General features: G+C 42.2%; 1 protein-coding gene across 12 annotated transcripts in view; it reads right to left on the bottom strand.

Moving 5' to 3' along the window:
• The window catches only part of Ppp6r3 (protein phosphatase 6 regulatory subunit 3), a 132,010-nt gene that overhangs the window by 92,287 nt on the left and 19,665 nt on the right, over positions 1-20,058 (bottom strand). For 11 of the 12 annotated variants that reach the window (XM_052760042.1, XM_052760040.1, XM_052760043.1 and 8 more), the window contains exon 2: positions 3,687-3,838. The gene's annotated coding sequence lies outside the window, so the exon portion shown is untranslated. Of the gene's footprint in view, positions 1-3,686; positions 3,839-14,634; positions 14,758-20,058 lie in introns of those variants that run through there. The other variant, XM_052760041.1, reaches the window with a different exon arrangement.

Below are 20,058 nucleotides of genomic sequence, written 5' to 3'. Positions count from 1 at the left end.
CTTCATAAAGAGACGTTCTGCAGATTCCCACCCTTTTTCAAACAGCCCCTCAAAGTATGCTTCAGAAAACAAGGCAAACACACAGGAAACCAGAAGCCAAGATGCCTCGCAAAAGAGAGGAAGGCACAGAAGCTTTGAAAAAGGTTAAAAGGAACACATCCAGAGGAAGGCAAGCGGCATGGGGTTCTAGACAGGATGTATCCCAATGAGAAGGGCAGACAGGTTGCTGGATGTATCTGACTATGCTGAAAAATTCTGCAAATACGTCACTGCTTTAAGGAATAATTAACCAAAGTTTACATTTAATACTGATCTCAGTTAAAAGGTGTGTTTTAACTGTTAGAAGATGAAGGGGGAAGGAGGTATGCATGCAACAGATCCACCCTCCTCTTCATAGCCAAAGTAGAATAGACTAGAAATATACACAGAGGCACTGAAGACACTGGAGGTGAACAGAGCCAACTAAGCAGGTCCAAGTCCACGGGGAATGAGAAAGGTGAAAAGAAGACTGTTCCTGTTTATGTCACAAATCTGAGAGACACGCTTTGCCTAAGAATAGTCTTTGTGAAACATCCATAGGCAGAATATTTTTCAAATCAGCTAAGACAAACCTAAAACAGAGTCTGCTGTGGCATACTACAACTCAACATAGTACAGTTACATCTACAGCTTAAAAAAAAAAACAAACAAAATGATGCATAAGACCTAGAAAAGGTTTAGTAGGACAAATTTATTCAACTTCTAAAAAATGCAAGTTAATTCAAACTATGGCCATTCTCCTACTACTCACCAGCAGGCACTGGGCAATGTTTAAGCTGGCACCCCATGACACCGGGTGTTTTCACAGTGAGGTATATGCACTTCTTGTAGGCCCATGCCATTGGTTCATGACTTGTGCAGCCACAAAGTAGCTTAATGACTTCCCAGTGGCTAAGGTTTTATTTTGACTTTTTTAAGTTCGGGGCAAGACAGAATTTTTCTGAACACAAGAATCGTCCTTGTGCAGTTACTGAACAATAAATAGCTACTATGGAGATTATGACAGCTGCTAGTGTCATGGTGATGTGTTTCCTGCTACATTCAACCCACAATTACACAGCAAGTGACCTGGGCTCCTCATACTCCAAAGTCACTCCCACAGCTACTTTGATCAGAGGGAGAATTAAGTTGTTCTAGACACTTCCTATGATGTCATAAGTTACATGAGAAGTGTGTTTGCCACACAAAAACACAATAGATTAATTTCCTAAGCTCAAACCACAGTGAAACAGTGTCTTTAGATTCCAACACAAGGGCAAAGGAAGTTTTCACTTTTGAAAAGCCACCTGACTGTTACAGTGAGGAGCTCTCACTTTAGCCTTCAGTTGGGAATTTACAACGTAACATGAACTTGATAGCATCAAAAGATCTAATAGAACTCAACACACACCATCCACACTGAGTACACTTAACTATTAAGTCAGCTGCAACAGCACTTGTCTATGTAAAAGGATACTCTGAGGCCATAAGATGCTGAGGGCACTTACCACCAAGCTGACAGTCCTATTCCCAGGACCTATATGGTGGAAGGACAGAAACCAGCTTCCTCAAGCTGTTTATCTCGACACTGACACTCCAGCATGTGCATATGTACACACATGTACACACATGTACACACATGTACACACACACACACACACACACACACACACACACAATTTCAAAGATGAACTATGGAATGCTGTTACTGATCCACATTAACGGGAGAGACATAGACCTGATTTGAGATATCCGAGAGGGTAGTTCTGTCTTTGAGAACTATTAAGTGTAGTATTACTCCCTAGAAAAAGAATCAGTCTATTCCACAGACAAATCTGTACCAGAGAAAACAAAATACAACTGTCACATTTTAAATCTCATCAATGGAAGTCTAAAAATGCACTCTTTTTCATAAGGATCTTCTAACATTCTTTTTGGCATTTCTGGTTTTGCCTGCAAAACCCAAACTATTTTCTAACTGGCCTGTTATAACGTAAATTTACTCTATAACTTCCTGAGTAGTTGCATTCTAGGAATCCTCTTTAGCCACCTGCCAATGACTCTAGGGCCACTAGAGACATCTAACTTCTCTTATGTCTCCTCGTCCTAGTATAGAACAGCATGCTGGTGAGCAGAAATGATAAAAAGACTTAACCAAAGTGAAGAGATCATTCCATAAACTGCCAAAGCTAAGGACCCTCTGTCAACAAAGAAAAACAGAAGATACCTCTGAAATATTAGAGCCTACCACAAAATATTTATGAATTTTATTAGTCAAAAAAGTACTAAGGGCTGGAGAGATAGTTCAGTGGTTAAGAGCACTGTCTGCTCTTCCAGAGGACTCAGGTTCAGTTCCCAGAACATGGCAGTTCACAAGCACCTGTAACTACAGTCCCAGGGGATCCAATGCCTTCTTCTGACCTTCTACAGCACCATGCACACATATAGTTCACATACATACATGCTTGCAAAACATGCATTTTTAAAATAATTTTTTAAAGTCAAACCAAAAAAAAAAGTACAAACCATATAAAACAGAATTCAAAATTCCTTGCTCAGAAAATACTTAAAATCCAACTTAAAAAACAAACAAACATTATTACACTAATTTAATGAAATATCTTAAGAATTCACAAAGCAGTTAGCACAGTTCCAGCACATGGGAGACTGAAGCAGGATGATAGTTGTAAGTTTGAGGCCAGCACCACAGAGGGAGCCCTTGTCTTAAAAAACCATAAAGAAAGAAAAGCAGATAGATTAGGCAAGGAGAGCAGAGAGGCTGAAGGGATCCATGGAGGAAGTTCCCACACAGAAGTCACAGGACAGGGATATATAGGCACAGATGGAGAAAATGGCAGTGATACATGGCAAAGAATGAATGTCACTATGGAAGTGCAGGGTCCCCCTCCTTCTTGGGGGTTTGGCAGGTCATAGGCAAAGCATCATTCTGTATGCCTAGGATCAATCAGATGGCAATCATAATCAAAGGGCATTACAGCTCCAAAACTATAATAGAGATGAATGGGGCAATATAGTACCAATAGTCAAAAGGCCTTGGGAGATAATGTCAATTAGAAGATACAAAAGGAAGCCATCAAAGAGTAGCTAGTCTTGGAGCTAGCAGAAAATCTGAAATGTAGATGAGCAGATCAGTCTCACTTAGACATAATGGTCCCCTGTGGAATTTCCTATTAAATGCCAAATGAGCCAGAGTCAAATAAGCAAAGTCAATCTCTGATCTTCAATCAAAAGTTCCAGTAAAGAATTACAGCAAGTAGGACTCAAAAATTGCAAGGTGTCTGGCTAGAAGCCACTGGAAGAAAATGAACCCCCGTCCCCCAGGGTCAAGCAGTCTGGGCCTAAGGTCTCATGTTCTTCCTCTGAACATTACTCCAGCTTGCAAGGCTTGGCTGCTCCTTTGGTGGCCAGCTCAATCCCCACTGGAAACAGGGGACCCACTGAGTTCTGCAGATTCCTAGATAAACCAAAGCCAGCTACCTTGGCTGCTCTTTAATTTCCAAAAACACCATAGTACTACACAGTCTCCAGTGCAGATGGACTGCCCAGACCTGCTTACCCAGCTCTACTGTCAAGAGAGAACATATAACTGTTTTCCCATGTGCAAGAATTCCAGGAAGGAAACACCTGATGATCTTAAAAATTCTTACCTTTCAAACCAAGGTTTAAAACTAAAAGAAATGTCTTCTTCTCTGTGGCTCCTTGCCCATTACAGGTTATCCTGGTGACAGCTATCTTCCAAATTACCGCATTAGCAGATTAGCAGGAGTAAGAGAGGATATTGTATGAAACAGAAGTGTTCCTGTAAAAACAAAAACAAAACAGATAATCACATGTGTTGTATTTTGGTCTGGTGACAGCTGCCATTAAAAAAAAAAAATACTGGCTTGGGGTCTTGATTCCCACAGAACTATAGAGAATTAAAAAAGCTCAAGTTGAAGCTTTTCTATGTGAACACTGAGAAAACAGATATTCCTATACTCCAGTTTTTATCCCACCCTAAAGTATAACCTGGAGATAAACACAGATGCCGCAACAGCACTGTGAGTGAAGAATCATGTCCTTCCTATCTATGAAATGACACGCTCATCAACAGAAGGCTGACTTTAAGCACTGCACTTTAAGATGCTAAGCAAAGGGCTGGGAAGATGGTTCAGCAGTTTAGAGCACTAGCTGCTCTTGCAGAGGACCCAGCCTCGATCTCCAATACCCACATGGTGACACACAACTGTCTGTAACTCCAATTCTAGGGCCTTTTCAGACACCACACACATGGTGCATACATACTGGCAAAATACTCATACACATAAAATTGTGTGTGTGTGTGTGTGTGTGTGTGTGTGTGTGTGTATGTGTGTACATAAACATGGGACCTGTCATTACTAAAGGTTAAGTCCAGTTCTTGCTGTCATTCTGTGTTAAAGTTACAGACAGCCCTTTGCTGGGCATGGTGGCACACCCCTTTAATCCCAAGGCAGATGGAGCTGAGTAAGTTCATGGCCAGCTTGGTCTACATGTTGAGTTCAGGACAGCTGGGGGGTGGGGTGGGGGGACCCAGACTGAGAGCCTGTCTCCAAAAATAAATAAATATAATCTAAGTTAAGACACTCTCCAAAATGCATACAATATGCAAAAATTGGCATTAAATTTGTGTAGTTCCAGGTCCCTCAAGCTAATCTGCAATCAATTCTAAATACCATCAATAACCACCTATTCTGCCCACCTGCAAGCAAAATACCCATTCCACTCTTAGAGGCTCCCAGCAGTATCATCAACACAGTGCCTGCAGTCCTATTTAAATGCCAAAAGCACACACAGTTGTCAGGTGGGTCTATCTACACACTGTGAATTCAGACTGAGCTAAACTGTCTAAGGATGCTGGGGCATCATCTACCCTTTAGAGAAAGAACCTTTGTTCAAGGGCCTATGGATTTTCACTTGGACTGTGTCTTTGTTTCATTTCCCATTGCTGTGATTAAACAAACAAACAAAAAAAACAGAAAAACAAAAACCTTACACAAAAGCAACTCAAGGGAGAAAGGGCTTACTTCAGCACACAGTTCAAGGGTACTGTCCAACACTGAAAGTCAAGACTACAGGAGCTTGAAGCAGCTGGTCACATGGGATCCACAATCAGGAAGCGAAGAGTAATGAATGCTGCTGCTGCTGCTGCTCAGCTCCCTCTCTCCACTTACAGAGTCCAGGACCTCAGCCAGAGAGTGGTGCCACCCACAGTGGTCAGGTCTTTCCTCCTACCTCAAAATAATCCCCACAGGTATGGCCAGTGGCCTGTTTCCCAGGTGACTCTAGATTCTGTCAAGATGACAGTTAACATAGACCATCACAAACTGATTAAGGTGTGTATTTAATACCAAGAAAATCTGTACACTTAAAAATGTTAGAATAGTAAGAAATAAGATCCAGAAGAAGAGAACTGTGTGCCAGTACAATACTGAGACTGCTGGGTAAAGAGGAATAATCAATATGCACTGAAAATAGATCTACAAAACAACAGAAAAAGAATGCTTTTTGTTTTTGTTCATGTCTATTCCCCAAAGCACAAACTACAAGCAAAAGACAGCAAAATCGGGAGTGCTAGAGAGAAACAGAATGTTGATCAAATGATATTATGCTTAGATCCCAAATCTCACTCTCTCCTTCCATGCTAGCAGATTCCCATAAGCTAAAAGACAGCTCTTTGAACTGGGACAGCCACACTGAAAATTCAAAGAGCTACAGAACCAATGGCAGGACAAGGAATGTCATACCCTACCCCAGTCTTCAGACTGAAAAGTGAAACTGTCTTACAAGTGAAGTGAATGACCTTGATGTGTGTGTGTTTGGGGGGGGGGGGCTGACGGGACACCACACGACTTGAAATTTTACTGGAGCTCATTAACTAAGTGAGCTAAACTAGTGATCTGCTATAATGCCTGGGTCAATAAGCCCTGCCTAACATTGAAGCTGCCCATCAGCCACTCTCATCTGTTAATCTTAAAAGTTCAGGGTTTGGTGCCCCAGGGGTGGGGTGCTCAATGGTTAAGAACCTAAGTTTGGTTCCCAATATCCAGGTTAAATAGCTCCCAACTGCTTTTAACTCTAGCTCTAGGGGATCTGAAAACTACTTCTGTCCTCTAAGGGCACTGATACTCATGTGCACATACCCAAATACTTCTGTACACATATGCAAGTAAAAGCAAAATAAAATGTTTAGTAATAAGAAGTTCCATTTCAGCAGTTCAAGAAACTTCAAAACAACTGAATTAGCTCCCTATGTGTGTATTCAGGTATGCTGCTGAAGATGAAACTTGTGCCTCAAGTATTTCATGCACAAGCTTTATCAGAAGTGACCCTCCGGCCTCTCCTTAACTCCTCCAGAAACTGTTTGCTGAGTTGATTCTCTTGCACAACTCTGAACACACCCAGGTGAGGAACTGCTGAACCATAGCTGCTCTACAGCACACCTCAGTGGCAATTCCTATGCTTCAAGTCAGGGTCACACACAACTAAAACCAGGTCTCCTTCATTCCCCATCACCTAAACACATTTTTAAAACTTTCTTTCATTTCACTTCTGAATGCTGGGTGTAGATTTCTGGCAGTAATAACTAGATGAGGTCAACTTGTCCCAAAACTGTGAATGATCTTAATCAGTTAAGATGATAGTAATAGATTTCTTACTGTAAAGTAACCATTTTTTTTTAGTGACTCATCAGTAAGCAATCTGCAAGAAGACATGTACAGATGATGCTCTTAGAACATTCACTTGAGAGTTTTAATACTCACTGGACAGTGACACTATGATACTTACATACGTTTTTATTTGAGACAGTGTCTCACATAGTCCAGGCTAGTCTCAAACTCACTACACAGCAGAGGATGGTGTTGAACTCCTGATCTTCCTGCTTCAGGTGTGCCTACCAGGTGCCACACTACACTACTCAGCTGCCTTCTGCATTTATTAGCTGACTTTCTAACTTTGTAAGGTATGTTCCTGTCCCCCACACACTCTCCCCGAATCCATTATTAGTATGAACTCATATACTCTTATGAGCACCATCTTCACAACGTCCCATATTTGGCCATAGGAGCTGTCCTAGAAGCTTCTGTGTGAACTCCTCTCACAGCATGTTCCTGTTTCATATCATTCCTTTCTCTGCCACAACTTTGGAAATTCACCATTCTCCAAGAAGTCCTGATTCTGGTCAGTGGAAGACATTTGTAATTGAAAAGCTAAGAAGTATACAAATAAGAGGTAGTGCTACTTCCTCTGCTCTTTTAGTGGAGGAGCTTAGAAAGAATGGCAGGCAGTTCCTAGGATTAACTCTCCATTCGTGCATCTCTGACCTTTACACATGAGCAAAGCCAAAGATTACCAGACTGCTTCAGAAAGCCTAGCATGAAGAACGCCACAGTAAACAGAAAAGTGCAAAAGAAAACAGAAAGACTGTACATATATATACAACACATATTTAAAAAGTCATTGCTACCTCCAGAAAGATCAAGATAATGTGTCGTTAAACACTGAGTGCCACTGAAGGGTGGGGGCCTTCAAAATTTAAAGACTCAAAGCAGAAATTAAAAACTGAATAGAAAGGTTTTAAAATAAAGAGGATAGAAAACAAGGAAAGAAATTAGAGAATTCCTAAAGGAGACTTTCACAAGAAGCATCACTGAAAGTTCATGAGCTAGCCAGAAAGTGTAGCCTGGGGCTTTCACAAAGAATCCCAAATATAAAAAGCTCTGGGTTTCTCAAAGTCACACTAGAAAGCTAAAGGACTGTGTGAGAAGCTGGGTAAAGGAGGAGAGCTTAGTGGGAAGCACTTGTTAGGTACCTCTATACAATCCAAAGCAGCCCCCAAAACACTCACCCTATACACATTAGGATGGCTACAATTTAAAAAATAAATTGAAAGTAAGAGTCTGTGAGGATGTGGAGAAATCCAAACCTTCATGCACTGTAGAGAGAAATGGAAAACACTACAGGGACTATGGAAAAGTCTGTTGGTTCCTCAAAATAATGAAAAATACTTACAAAACAAACCACACACGAAAAAAATGACCAGATGACCCAGCATTTCCACTTCAGGTTCTATACAAAAGAATGCTATTAACTCGGTTAACAGAGTGCTTGCCCAGCACCACAATGCCCTTGGTTGATCTCCAGTATTGCATAAACAGTATGCTGGGGCCTTCCTGCAATATCATCACTTAAGAGAGAGGGCAAGAGAATCAGAAGTTCCTGATCATCCTCAGCTATACAGTAAGGCCAGACTAAGCTTCATGAGTGCCTCTAATAAAAACAACAACAACAACAAAAAACCACATTATTCTCAACAGCTAACATGTAGTGCAAACTAAGTGCCCACCAACAGCCAAATACAAAAATTATATTCAGCTGTAAAAGCAAAGAAAGGGGCTGGAGATATGGTTCAGCAGTTAAGAGCACTGGCTGCTCTTCCAGAAGACCCAGGCTCAGTGCCGAGCACCTACGTGGTGGCTTACAACTGTCTGTAACTCCAGTTCCAGGAAATCTCATGTCCTTTTCTGGATTCTGTGGGCACCAGGAGTGCACCTGGTGCTCAGACATGCACACCAAAAACAAAACAAAACAAAAAAACAAACAAACAAAAAAACGCTCACACACATAAAACATAAAACTAAATCTTTGGTGGTTGGGGGGGGCATGGTGGTACATGCTTTTAATCTCAGAACTTGGAAGATGGCAAGAGGATCTCTGTGAATTACAGACAACCTAGTCTATGTATCAAGTTCCAGACCAACAGGGTTACGTAATGAGATGACCTGCATCAGCCATGCGGGGCTTGCAGATGAGAGACGCTGCCACCAAGCTGGTGTCCCCTCCCACCCTTGATATCAACCCTACAGCCAACATGGAAGAACCATGGCGGCCAAAGCAATGCTCTGCTGCGAGGAAGAGTCCACAGAGCCTGCAGTATCTATGGAATAACTAAAAAAAAAATGCAGATCTGACTGGAAGATGCTTTTAAAAAGTGGTCTCACAAAATTAGAAGGAAAGACAGTGGAGCAGAGTCTGGCATAGAATGGCAAGACAGTGAAGGGTATGAAAGCAATATGGGAGAGCACTCGGCTGCATTGGACAACAAACATGTCATTACTAAATAGGGCTGGCACTTGGCCCTTGGACTGGCCCGAAGCATGGAGCCACCGCTGCTGCTCTTCCTGGAAGAGGGGGAACTCGGGACCATGGTGCTGCCCACAGCTGAAAGCACAACAGTTATGCCACGTGAGCCTAAGGGTGGCCAGCATAGAGGACAGGGAGGTGTGCAATGGCCTGGAGCTCTCACAGATCCTGCCCCTGAATGCCCTGCCCAGCAGCAAGACCATCCTGACTCAGGACAACAGCAAGATATCCAAGACAAGTCTCAGTGACTGTCCAGTATTTATGGTGCTTCAAAAACCAGAAACCTTAAACCAGACCAATGACTCCTTGCAATGAGTATTTGCATGTAAAGCTGTTTGGGCAAAATGCCACTTTGACAAACAAATATGTTATGGAGAGGTGGGAAAGATGGAGGAATGGAGCAACGTGTACAATGGAGAGAGGTGGAATTAGAGATGTAATAGCAGTGACAGGTTATGGGAAAAGGCTGCGATTGGACAGGGTCAGGGGTGAGGGCATGGACGACTGTCAGGCAAGATGGTATGCAGCAACTTGAAGTTCACACAGACTCTACCTCTGAACAAGCTGCCCAGCCACAAACAAGATCACCCTGGCTCTGAGCAATAAAAGGATGTCTGAGATGGAGAATGGTTTATTTTCTGGATTGGAACCCCCTGAAAGACCTCCAGGGTCTGTGCTGCCCCCAGAGACCATGTTGGTATCTGTGATCTATGCTACCCCCAGAGGCTAGACCATGATCTGTGCTGAGCCCCAGGCCATGCTGATACCCAAGGTCTATGTAGATGTCCATGGTCTGTGCTGCTGTCGAAGGTCATGTCTATGCTGTGGTCCATGCTGCCGCCCGGGCCATGTTAGTGTCTGTGGTCCTGCTACAGTCAGGCCTGTGTTACTACCAAAGGCTATGTGGATATCCATTGTCTGTGCTGCTGATAGAGGCATGTCCGTGTTACCACCAAACGTTATGTGACTGTCCTGTGCTTTTGCAAGAGGTCATGTTTATGTCTGAGGCCAGTGCTGCCACCAAGGACCATGACGGTGTTGGTGGTCTGTGCTGCAACCAGAGGCCTTGTGGATGTCTATGGTCTGCAGTCTCACTAGAGGCCATGTGGATGTCCATGGTCCATGTTACCACCAAAGGCCATGTTGATGTCCATGGTCTGTGCTGCCACCATGTAGAGGGTCCATAGTGTGTGCTGTCGCTGGTGGCTATGTGGATGTCCATGGTCTGTGCTGTCATCAGAAACCATGCGCAAGTCCATGATCCATGCTGCTGCTGACTATAAAGGGCAAGGCAGCTTCTTTTGCAGTGATGTCAATGAATACAGACTCACAGTTGAGATGAGAGACATAGAAGGCTTCTGTGACAACCTTTCTCCTCCACCCCCCAAAAAAGACAAGTCTAGACAAGAAACCATTGAAGAGACCTCTTAAAAATTGTGATAGCAATCCTGAAGTGTCTTCACAGTTTTCTTTAAGGGACTGGCCACTGAGAGTTTGACCATGCTCCAGTGAGTATATGGGCAACACAAATTGGACTTGGCATTTTTTTTTTTTAATTTCTTTTCTTCTTTATTTGGGGGTGGGACACAAGAAGGGGGTAGACCTGGAAAGACTAGGAAGTAAATATGATTGGGGTGCATTATGTGAAACTCCCAAATAATCAATAAAACTATTATGGTGGGGATAAAAAGCAGGAGGGGCAGCACAGGAAAGAAAAGGTGGCACATGCTACAACTCAATAAACCATAATGACTGGCTAGAAATCACACAAAAAGCCAAAGTATCTCTTGGCAAAGTTATTTTTACTAATTTCAACTAGTGTGAAGTGCCCCAGTTCCCTCCCACCCTCAGTTTCTTTCTTGCCTAAATGAATAAAGTTTTACTCTTGCTACCCTCTTTATTTAGAAATTCAACTTGCCATGGAGAGGAATAATAGAAGCAAGCGTGTACCTAGGGGCAAGAACTGTCTGCAGTTTCGTGTATTACTGGACCACATCCCCAAAGGAAGGGCTTTGACAGTTAAAACTGGAGAGAAAGGAGAATGTTTGGTTTTGGGGGTTTTTTGAGACAGGGTTTCTCTGTGTAGTTTGGGGCCTATCCTGGATCTCGCTCTGTAGACCAGGCTGGCCTCAAACTCAAGAGATCCGCCCAGCTCTGCCTCCCAAGTGCTGGAGTTAAAGGTGGTGCACACTGCCGCCGCCTGGCAACATTGTGTTTTAAAGAGTACATAGAAGCTGGGCAGTACAGAGGCAGGAGGATCTCTGTGAGATCAAGGCCTGCCTGGTCTACAGAGAAAGTTCCAAGCCAGCCAGAGCTACACAGAGAACCCGTCTTGAGAAAACACACAAAGAGTACATAGAGGGCCAGGATGCAGCTCAGTGGTGAAGAGCTTGCCTAGCATGCAAACAGCTCCTCTACATTCCCTCCCCAAAACGTCAACTCCCAAGAGTAAGTACATAGAAAGGTAACAAAACCCCCTATTGTCTGTCTAGGAGGGATGAACTGGAATCCACAAGAGTAATACAAGGCTCCCGCCCACCAAAACATCAAAAGTGAAGGAGGCAGTAAATCTCCCTAAGGATCTGGTTTCTAGGAAATTACAGTTTTACATCAGAAAGCATAAAATGAGGAAGAGGCTCTCTTAGAGAGCAAGACTGCTCAGGAACAGGGAATAAGAACAGGGCCACAGCAGCTGAGGGAGGCACTGCTTGCTGATTGGAAAGCTAAAACAGCACACAGTTGGGCCTAGTTTGATCCTAGCACTCAGGAGGCAGAGGCAGAAAGATCTCTCTGAGTAGGAGCCAGACTGGTCTATGTATCAGGTTCCAGAGCTATTATATAGTGAGACTCTGACTCCAAAAACAAACAATAACAACAACAATAATAATAACAGCCATGGAGTTTAGTTGCCCATTACTGGATTATTATTCTCTTGGAGAAATGGATCCAAAGACTCATCCCCTAAAAAAATAATCAAGACAGGAAAATTATTATGCTTTCATTTTTATATGTTTTTTATATTTTTCATCTATCATTCCTTACAGGAACAATACTTTTCTGAACAGACATACAATTCTACCTCTACCATAAATCCTACCTTCTTTTCAGTGCTACTCACTGTGATGACAGCTAAAGAATGCAATGTGGCATACTTACAAAAATGTCAGTTAAAGTGCTACAGTTCAGAGGTAGAGTGCATGCTTAGCATGCTTAAAATTAACAAAGTCTTAGGTTCAATCTCAAAGATACCCCATGGAAGACTGGTTTAGCCTAAAACATAACAGAATCTCTCAACTGAACAGCATCTAAATGTATCTGCTTACTCACAAAGTCTGAGGAAATAGGATGAACTCTCACCATTCACAACCCCTTATCTTAAAGAAAATAGGAAAGGGTTCATCCTAATCTACCTTTTTATAGACATCAAATTTATTGAAATCAAATTTATTTACCTGGGGGGGATTCCCTGAACTCTGTACTCATAAAATTTTAAAAATGCAGGCTACATCCCATTGATGCCAAGTCACAGGAGAAAGCCAGAGCTACTCCAAAGCATTCAAGTAAATAACTGTCTTTCTGTACAGTATCAGACACAACAAAACTGTGCCCACACTACAGACAAGTGACAGCCCAGAGTCCAGACACAGAGAAGCAAAGACTTCACCTCCTGCTATATCAAAAATCCTCAGGCCACTACCTTGACCATTTTAACATGGCTCAATGATCCTGCTATGCATGCTTCAAAACACTCAAGTCAGAAGGGACTGAAGTCAATGTGATAATCCATCTACACAAAGGTTTGTTATCACTTTGCCATCAGTGTCTAGCATGCTGTGAATGAAAGGTCATCAATAAAGTTTTGAATGCAAACATCATCAACACTATTTGTGGTGACACACATGCAATCCCAGCACTCAGGAGGTTGAGACAGGAGAAGCTCAAAGTCAGCCTTGGCTACACAGTCATGGTCTAATAAAAAGTAATGGTAAAAACATCAATAATTGGGAGAAACATAAAACTTAAAAACCTCTCTATCTTCAGAAATATCTCCCAACAATATACATATACCTGTAACTCTAACAGGTACCTTCAGAAACACCAACCACTAAGCCTGGGAAAGGATATCAACACTTCAAAGCCATTAACCAAAATCACCACACCAAGAATATAAGAAGACTGCCCTGTGAAGTACAAGCCACCCTCGGGAAGCCCTCCATGCCACCTTAGGAAGGCCATATCAGTAGGCGATGCATTTTAAGCAAAGACCTTGGCACCTGACTGGATTACATCACTGTCTGGCTATGCTCACTAGTAGCACTCACATCACTTCAGCTCAGTCTAACCCACTATGAAAACACAGCCAACTCATAAATTAGTAAACTAGCATCCAAAGTAAAGGCCAGATGAGCACCTATGCTTGTTACAGTCACAGTGGGTAAGGAATTACTTACTATACAACCTAATGGTCAGGCTACACCTCACCAACCCAACCTGAAGTACTCTCAAGTCAACACTTCCTCAATGTCACCAAAACTTTTTACATAGCGTATGGGCAACTAAGTGATTAAAGTTGTAGAAGAATACATTTCTTTCCTTTCTTTTTTAAGACAATCTCACACTTTGTAGCCCAGATTAACCTGAACTCATTATGTAATATCAGGCTGGCCTCCAATTTGCTGCCATCCTCCTGCCTCTGCCTTCCTAAGTGCTGGAACTACAGGCATGCACTAACATGCCCCATTTCAATGAACTAGTGCAGTTCATAAGTTGATATCTACAGCAGCAGCTGTGTATTGATTAAAGCCACATTCCTTTAAAGCCCAACAGGGAGATCTAGACCTAAGGTGACACACATATTCGGTTCTCAACAAATAATTTCTTCTCTTTGTATTTGTTTTACCTACAAAATGAGAAACCTGAGACTAAATCACCTCTCAATCTTACAATGCATTCCTATAGATCTAAGAAATAAGGAAATATGGACAGGTCAATCTGATGGAGACAATTCCTTAACTAAGATTCTTTCTAAGTGTGTGGATAACAACCAAGATTAGCTATCACAACAAACATGCTTTCTTAACTGCTGAGCCATTTCTCCAGCCTCTCATTTTGCTTTTTCAAGACAGGTCTTCTTCACACTGGAGAGATGGTTCAGCAGTTAAGAGCACTGGCTGCTCTTCTGGAGGATCTGGGTTCCATTCCAGCAACTACACAGTGGTTCACACCTGTCTGTGACACCAGTTCCAGGGGATCTGAGATCCTCTTCTGAACTCCACAGGTACCAGGCATACATGTGGTATGCAGACAAAACATTCAAACACATAAAATGAAAGAAAGAAGTCTTTTAAAAACAAGGAAATATAAACAATATCAGGATATGAAGAAAAACAAGCCAGTGAGTAACAAGTCTCAAATGTTTAAGAAGTTACTTACATCAATTTAAACTGAAAATGACAGAGAATTTAGTTCCTCCAAACCGGACTTGGTGATGTACACCTTTAACCGCAGCACTCAGGAGGCAGAAGCAGGCCAATCTCTGTGAGTCCGAAGCCAGCTTCATTTTTTTGAGTTTCAGGACAACATAGTGAAACCTTGGCTTAAAAAGTACCAAAAAAAAAAAAAAAAAGTTGCTAAATACAATGTTCTCTGCTGTAAGACCAGTCTGTTTGGTTGTGTCAAGTCTCTTACTTAAAAAGATAAAAACGCCAAACAAACTGCAAAAGGGTCCACAGCACGGTGTTCATATAGGTAACATGAGAATGTACAGCTCACAAAGACTTAACTTATCCCCATATACACTAGGCATACCATGTTCAGGGTTCTCAATGGAATCGGACACTTGCTTACTCTGCCAATGAATCAAACCAAGTGAAATTCGATGTGGCCTTGATGGAAGATATGCTTGTTTCTAGGTACAATCAGGTAAAATGCAATGTGGATTCATTCACAAATCTTGTAGGACATCACACACCCTTTTCCTGTAGTATGTCATCCAGTAGATACATAAAACAAGACCAAATTCCCCAAAGAGAATGCTAGCCAGTCTCTGAAGAAGGAATCCGCACTGACTAACACAAGTTTCTAAAGGTGATGGCCGCCCCGGCAGGGTGACCAGCATAGCTCTTTTCAAAGGTTCAATTCTTCTACAGCCTGCTCTGGCTTATACCAGACCCACTGGTATGTTTTTCAATCTTTAAATAAGAAAAAGATTACCAAAGGATTTGACTAATAGCTTAATTTAAAAAAAAAAAAAAAAAAAAAGAAAAGAAAAAAGAAAAGAAACAATAACAACAACAAAAAAACCTCTACGCCAGACAGTGGTGGCGCACCCACCTTTGATCCCAGCACTCAGGAGGAAGAGGCAGGTGGGTCTCTGAGTTCAAGGACAGCCTGGTCTACAGATCGAGTTCCAGGACAGCCAGGGCTACACAGAGAAACCCTGTCTTGAAAAAATACGACCACCACCAACAAACCAAAACAAAACAAAACAAAAACAAAAAACAACAACAAAAACACTCTAAATCCTTTCCTGAACCATTAGTGTTTGTCTTGTATAGACTTCATGCCATGTAAGCAGGCCACTAATGACCATGTAGTTTTCAACTTTTGCTTTTACAAAAAAAAAAAAAAAAAGCCTAAGCTCCCCAGGATGGAACTGCTGGAGAACAGGACATGCACTTCTAGTTAGGTCACACCCCCACCACTACCACCACTGTTGTATGAATGCCTGTTCCCCCACATCCATCAACACTCGAACATGCTCTTTTCTCTATGGAGGAAGGCTGGACATCATTGTTCGCTTTTTTTGATGTGTCCGAGTCTGCACCTGAGTGCAGGTGCCTGTACAGTCCAGAAGAAACTACTGGGTTCACTGGCACTGTAATTACAGGCAGTTTTGAGCTGTATGCAAGTGCTGGGAACTAACCTTGGGTCTTCTCTCTCTCTCTCTCTCTCTCTCTCTCTCTCTCTCTCTCTCTCTATATATATATATATATATATATATATATATATATATACACACACATAGAACAGTACAGACTCTTAACCAGGGAGCCATCTCTCCAGGCCCCATTTTTCACATTTTTGAAAGCCATTTACACTTTACTTTTCTGCCAAGTATCTTTTTGTCCATTTCTATTGGGCTAGGTTGGTTAGTGCTTTGTATTTTCATTTTTTATAGCATCTGACAGCATTCCCTCTTCAATTATTACACTCTGGTACTATCTGTACCAGTCAACTTCTAGTGGGGTTCACCCCAGTTACCCTCTTTCAGTTCTCATTTTAACCTGCTCTCAATGCAGTTCACCAGGAGACACCCCCACATTGGAATGAAAAATGTTCTCATCAGCTGACCTCTCTGACGGCAAGTTTTCTTCTCCCCAACTACTCCTCAGGCTCTCTGCCTGGAGAGCTCCTATGATTCTTTCTCTCTCACAGTAGCCCTGGAAAGTGCAGGCTGTGTACATGCCCTATCAGTCTTCCAGGTTAACCAATCCTGAAGAAAACTTCACCTTTTAGTCAGTTTCCTCGGTGACTGAAGCAAAGCTTAGGAGATCCCAAACCAGCTTGGAGGAATGAGGGCAGTCACTGACATTGGTTTCTAACTATCTCGTGCCTCTGCTGCCTGTACCTCTTCAGCACATCCTACCAGCACACATCACCACACGCAGTCAGTTACTAAAGTACTTCTAGAAATACAATTCTTTTTTTTTTTTTTTTTTTTTTGGTTTTTCAAGACAGGGTTTCTCTGTGTAGCTTTGCGCCTTTCCTGGAACTCACTTGGTAGTCCAGGCTGGCCTCGAACTCACAGAGATCCGCCTGGCTCTGCCTCCCGAGTGCTGGGATTAAAGGCGTGCGCCACCACCGCCCGGCTAGAAATACAATTCTTAAACCGGTGGGATCATCTCTGTACTTTAAACACCAGTGCCCAAGTAGTAGACAGTTTCCATAAAGGTTTCACAGTGAACTAAACCATCAACCACATAAACTAGTGACAGGCAGTCATGCAGAGAAGGCCCTGCTTTCCATCACACACTATACAACCAAATCTTCTCTGCATTATGCCTTCCCCAGCTCACTAAAACATGCCTCCAGTTGTGAGAGGCAGACTTGGCTCCTACTGCCACACACCCACCTTCAATCCAGTTCATTAAACTTTATAACCTCATTCACCCCTCCCTCCTCTCAATCTTCTGCCACTGCCTTGAAGATGAACACAGCCACTTCTACTTCTTACTTAGGTTCTTTCTTGATCAGAGTTTCCTGCTACTCACGTGTACAGTCTGTGATCTACACTTTCTCTGTAACACCCACATAAGGCTTCTGAGCATCTGAATTACAATGCATTTGAACGGAGACATGGTATGAATGAAAAACATGCCATGGACTTCAAAGACCAAATAAGGGGTCAAGGGTATGCTTCCATGGCAGAGTGCTTGCCTGGCATGTCTGAAGCCTTAGGCTCAATCCCTAGTATAGCTTCAAGATTAAATAAAAACATAAGTTAAAAAAAAAACTTATTTATTTTGTTAAAATAATGTTAAATGTTACAGTAATATTTTGCAGCTGGGCAGTGATGGCACACACATTTAATTCCAGCACTCAAGAGGCAGAGGCAGGTGGATCTCTGAGTTTGAGGGCCAGGGGTACACAGAGAAACTGTCTCTTAAATAAATAAATAAATAAATAAATAAATAAACAAACAGACAAACAAACAAAAGCTATTTTGGACACACTGAGTTAAACACAAACACAAAACTCAAATGGCTGGGGATACAGTGCAGTGGCAGAGCAAGACCCATACACACTGCCCCATACACACATACCTATATATATGATGTATGCTGTGTATGTATCTTCCCCACTTTTCTTTTCATATATAGCACCTAGGAAACATAGCCTGACTGCCATCCTGAGACAGGGTCCTGAGTGTTACACTGAGAGCATCAGCCAGCCCCAGAGCCACTTTCTTTAACCAGGTATGATTAAAGCATAGCAAACACTGGACTTGACAAAGGACAGGTATTAGACATTTGTCAGATGAATTATGACCAAAATTGGTATCATTTATGTACATTCAACTAGACACAAAGTATACTGGGAAATGGTAGCACTCACCTTTAATCCCAGGACTCAGGAGGCCAAGGCAGGTGCATCTGAGTTTAAGGCCAGCCAGGGCTACAGAGTCAGATCCTGTCTTCAGTAAAATTTAAAACAAACAAAAAACTTCTGATTAAAGGCTAAACAACAAATTTTTAATTATGTCTTAGTTGAATGATATACCTTTTATTTGTTTTGTTTTTCTGAGACAAGGTTTCTCTGTGTAGTCCTGATTGTCCTGGAACTTGCTCTGTAGACCAGGCTGGCCTCAAACTCAGAGATCCACCTGCCTCTGGGATTAAAGGCACCGCCCTCCCACCCCCTCACACACACCTGGCGAAATGAATGATATTCTTAAAATTGGAATCAAGCAGAAACATTTACAATTAGCCTTTGGATATGAACACACTATGACATGAACACACTTTAGATATGAACTGTTTACTTCTTTAATATTAATCACCCTGCCCCTGGTATTTCTAATTTTCACACAGAAGTTCGCATTAGGATTCAGAAATTAAAAATTAGGTATTCAAAGTATAAAATCTTTAAAAGAATTTTCTAATTTTGAAAAAAATCAACCCTCAAATATTGATCACAACTCAAAAAGTTCAATGAGCCAATGCTAATAGGCAGTTCAGCAGAAAATAAGTATAGCAAACTTGGCCATCTAGTAATCAAGAGCTGGAGCCCATGCGATACTACCAAAGAGGGTATAGTTTCCAAAATGACAGGACTGTCACCCCACAGAAGACAGAAAGTTGTTCATTTGGCCTTTAAACAGACAAATTGGGGCTGGAGAGGTGGCTCAGCAGTTAAGAGCACTGGCTGCTCTTCTAGAGGACCCAGGTTCAGTTCCTAGTATCCACATGGTAGTTAACTGTAACTACCGTTCCAGAGGCTCCAACCCCCTCTTCTGGCCTCTGCAGGCACTGCACACATGGAATGCAAAACATTCATGCAGGTAAAACAAATCTAGCTAGGTGGTGGTGGCAGGTATCTTTAATTGCACCCCAAGCTCCTGACCCACAGAGCTGCAATGCTTAATGTTCCCTTCTGTCTTGGGTTGCTGTGTTGGGGGTAATTATTACAGCAGTGGATGGAGAACTGATAATAAAAAGACAGTTTTCTGTAGAGCAAAAGTTCATATACACTTTTTTTTTTTTTTTAATTTTTCGAGATAGGGTTTCTCTGTGTAGCTTTGCGCCTCTCCTGGAACTCACTTGGTAGCCCAGGCTGGCCTCGAACTCACAGAGATCCGCCTGGCTCTGCCTCCCGAGTGCTGGGATTAAAGGCGTGCGCCACCACAGACCGGGTCATATACACTCTTTATCAACAAGGCTATATAGGCAACCAAAGAACTTATAAAGAAATATCTGTGAGCCAGACGCTGTCTGAAGAGGCTGAGGCAGGAGGATTATCTGGGGCTTGTTAGGCTGACTGGCTTAGTGAGTAACCCTTACCAAAAAAATAAATAAATAAATAAAATAAAAAGCCAGGCAGTGATGGCATACACCTTTAATCCCAGCACTCGGGAGGCAGAAGCACACTTTAGATATGAACTGTTTACTTCTTTAATATTAATCACCCTGCCCCGGTATTACTAATTTTCACATAGAAGTTCTCATTAGGATTCAGAAACTAAAGATTAGGTATTCAAAGCATAAAATATCTAAGTTCAAGGCAAGCGTGGTCTACAAAGAAAGTTCCAAGACAGCCAGGGCTGTTACACAGAAAAACCCTATCGCGGAAAAAAAC

The sequence above is a fragment of the Peromyscus californicus genome, unplaced genomic scaffold (assembly GCF_007827085.1).
Source record: "Peromyscus californicus insignis strain IS unplaced genomic scaffold, ASM782708v3 Scaffold_4__1_contigs__length_199733344, whole genome shotgun sequence".
Classification (NCBI taxonomy): Eukaryota; Metazoa; Chordata; class Mammalia; order Rodentia; family Cricetidae; genus Peromyscus; species Peromyscus californicus.
The sequence above is the reverse complement of the archived record's forward strand: the minus strand, read 5'-3'. Positions and strand labels throughout refer to the sequence as shown.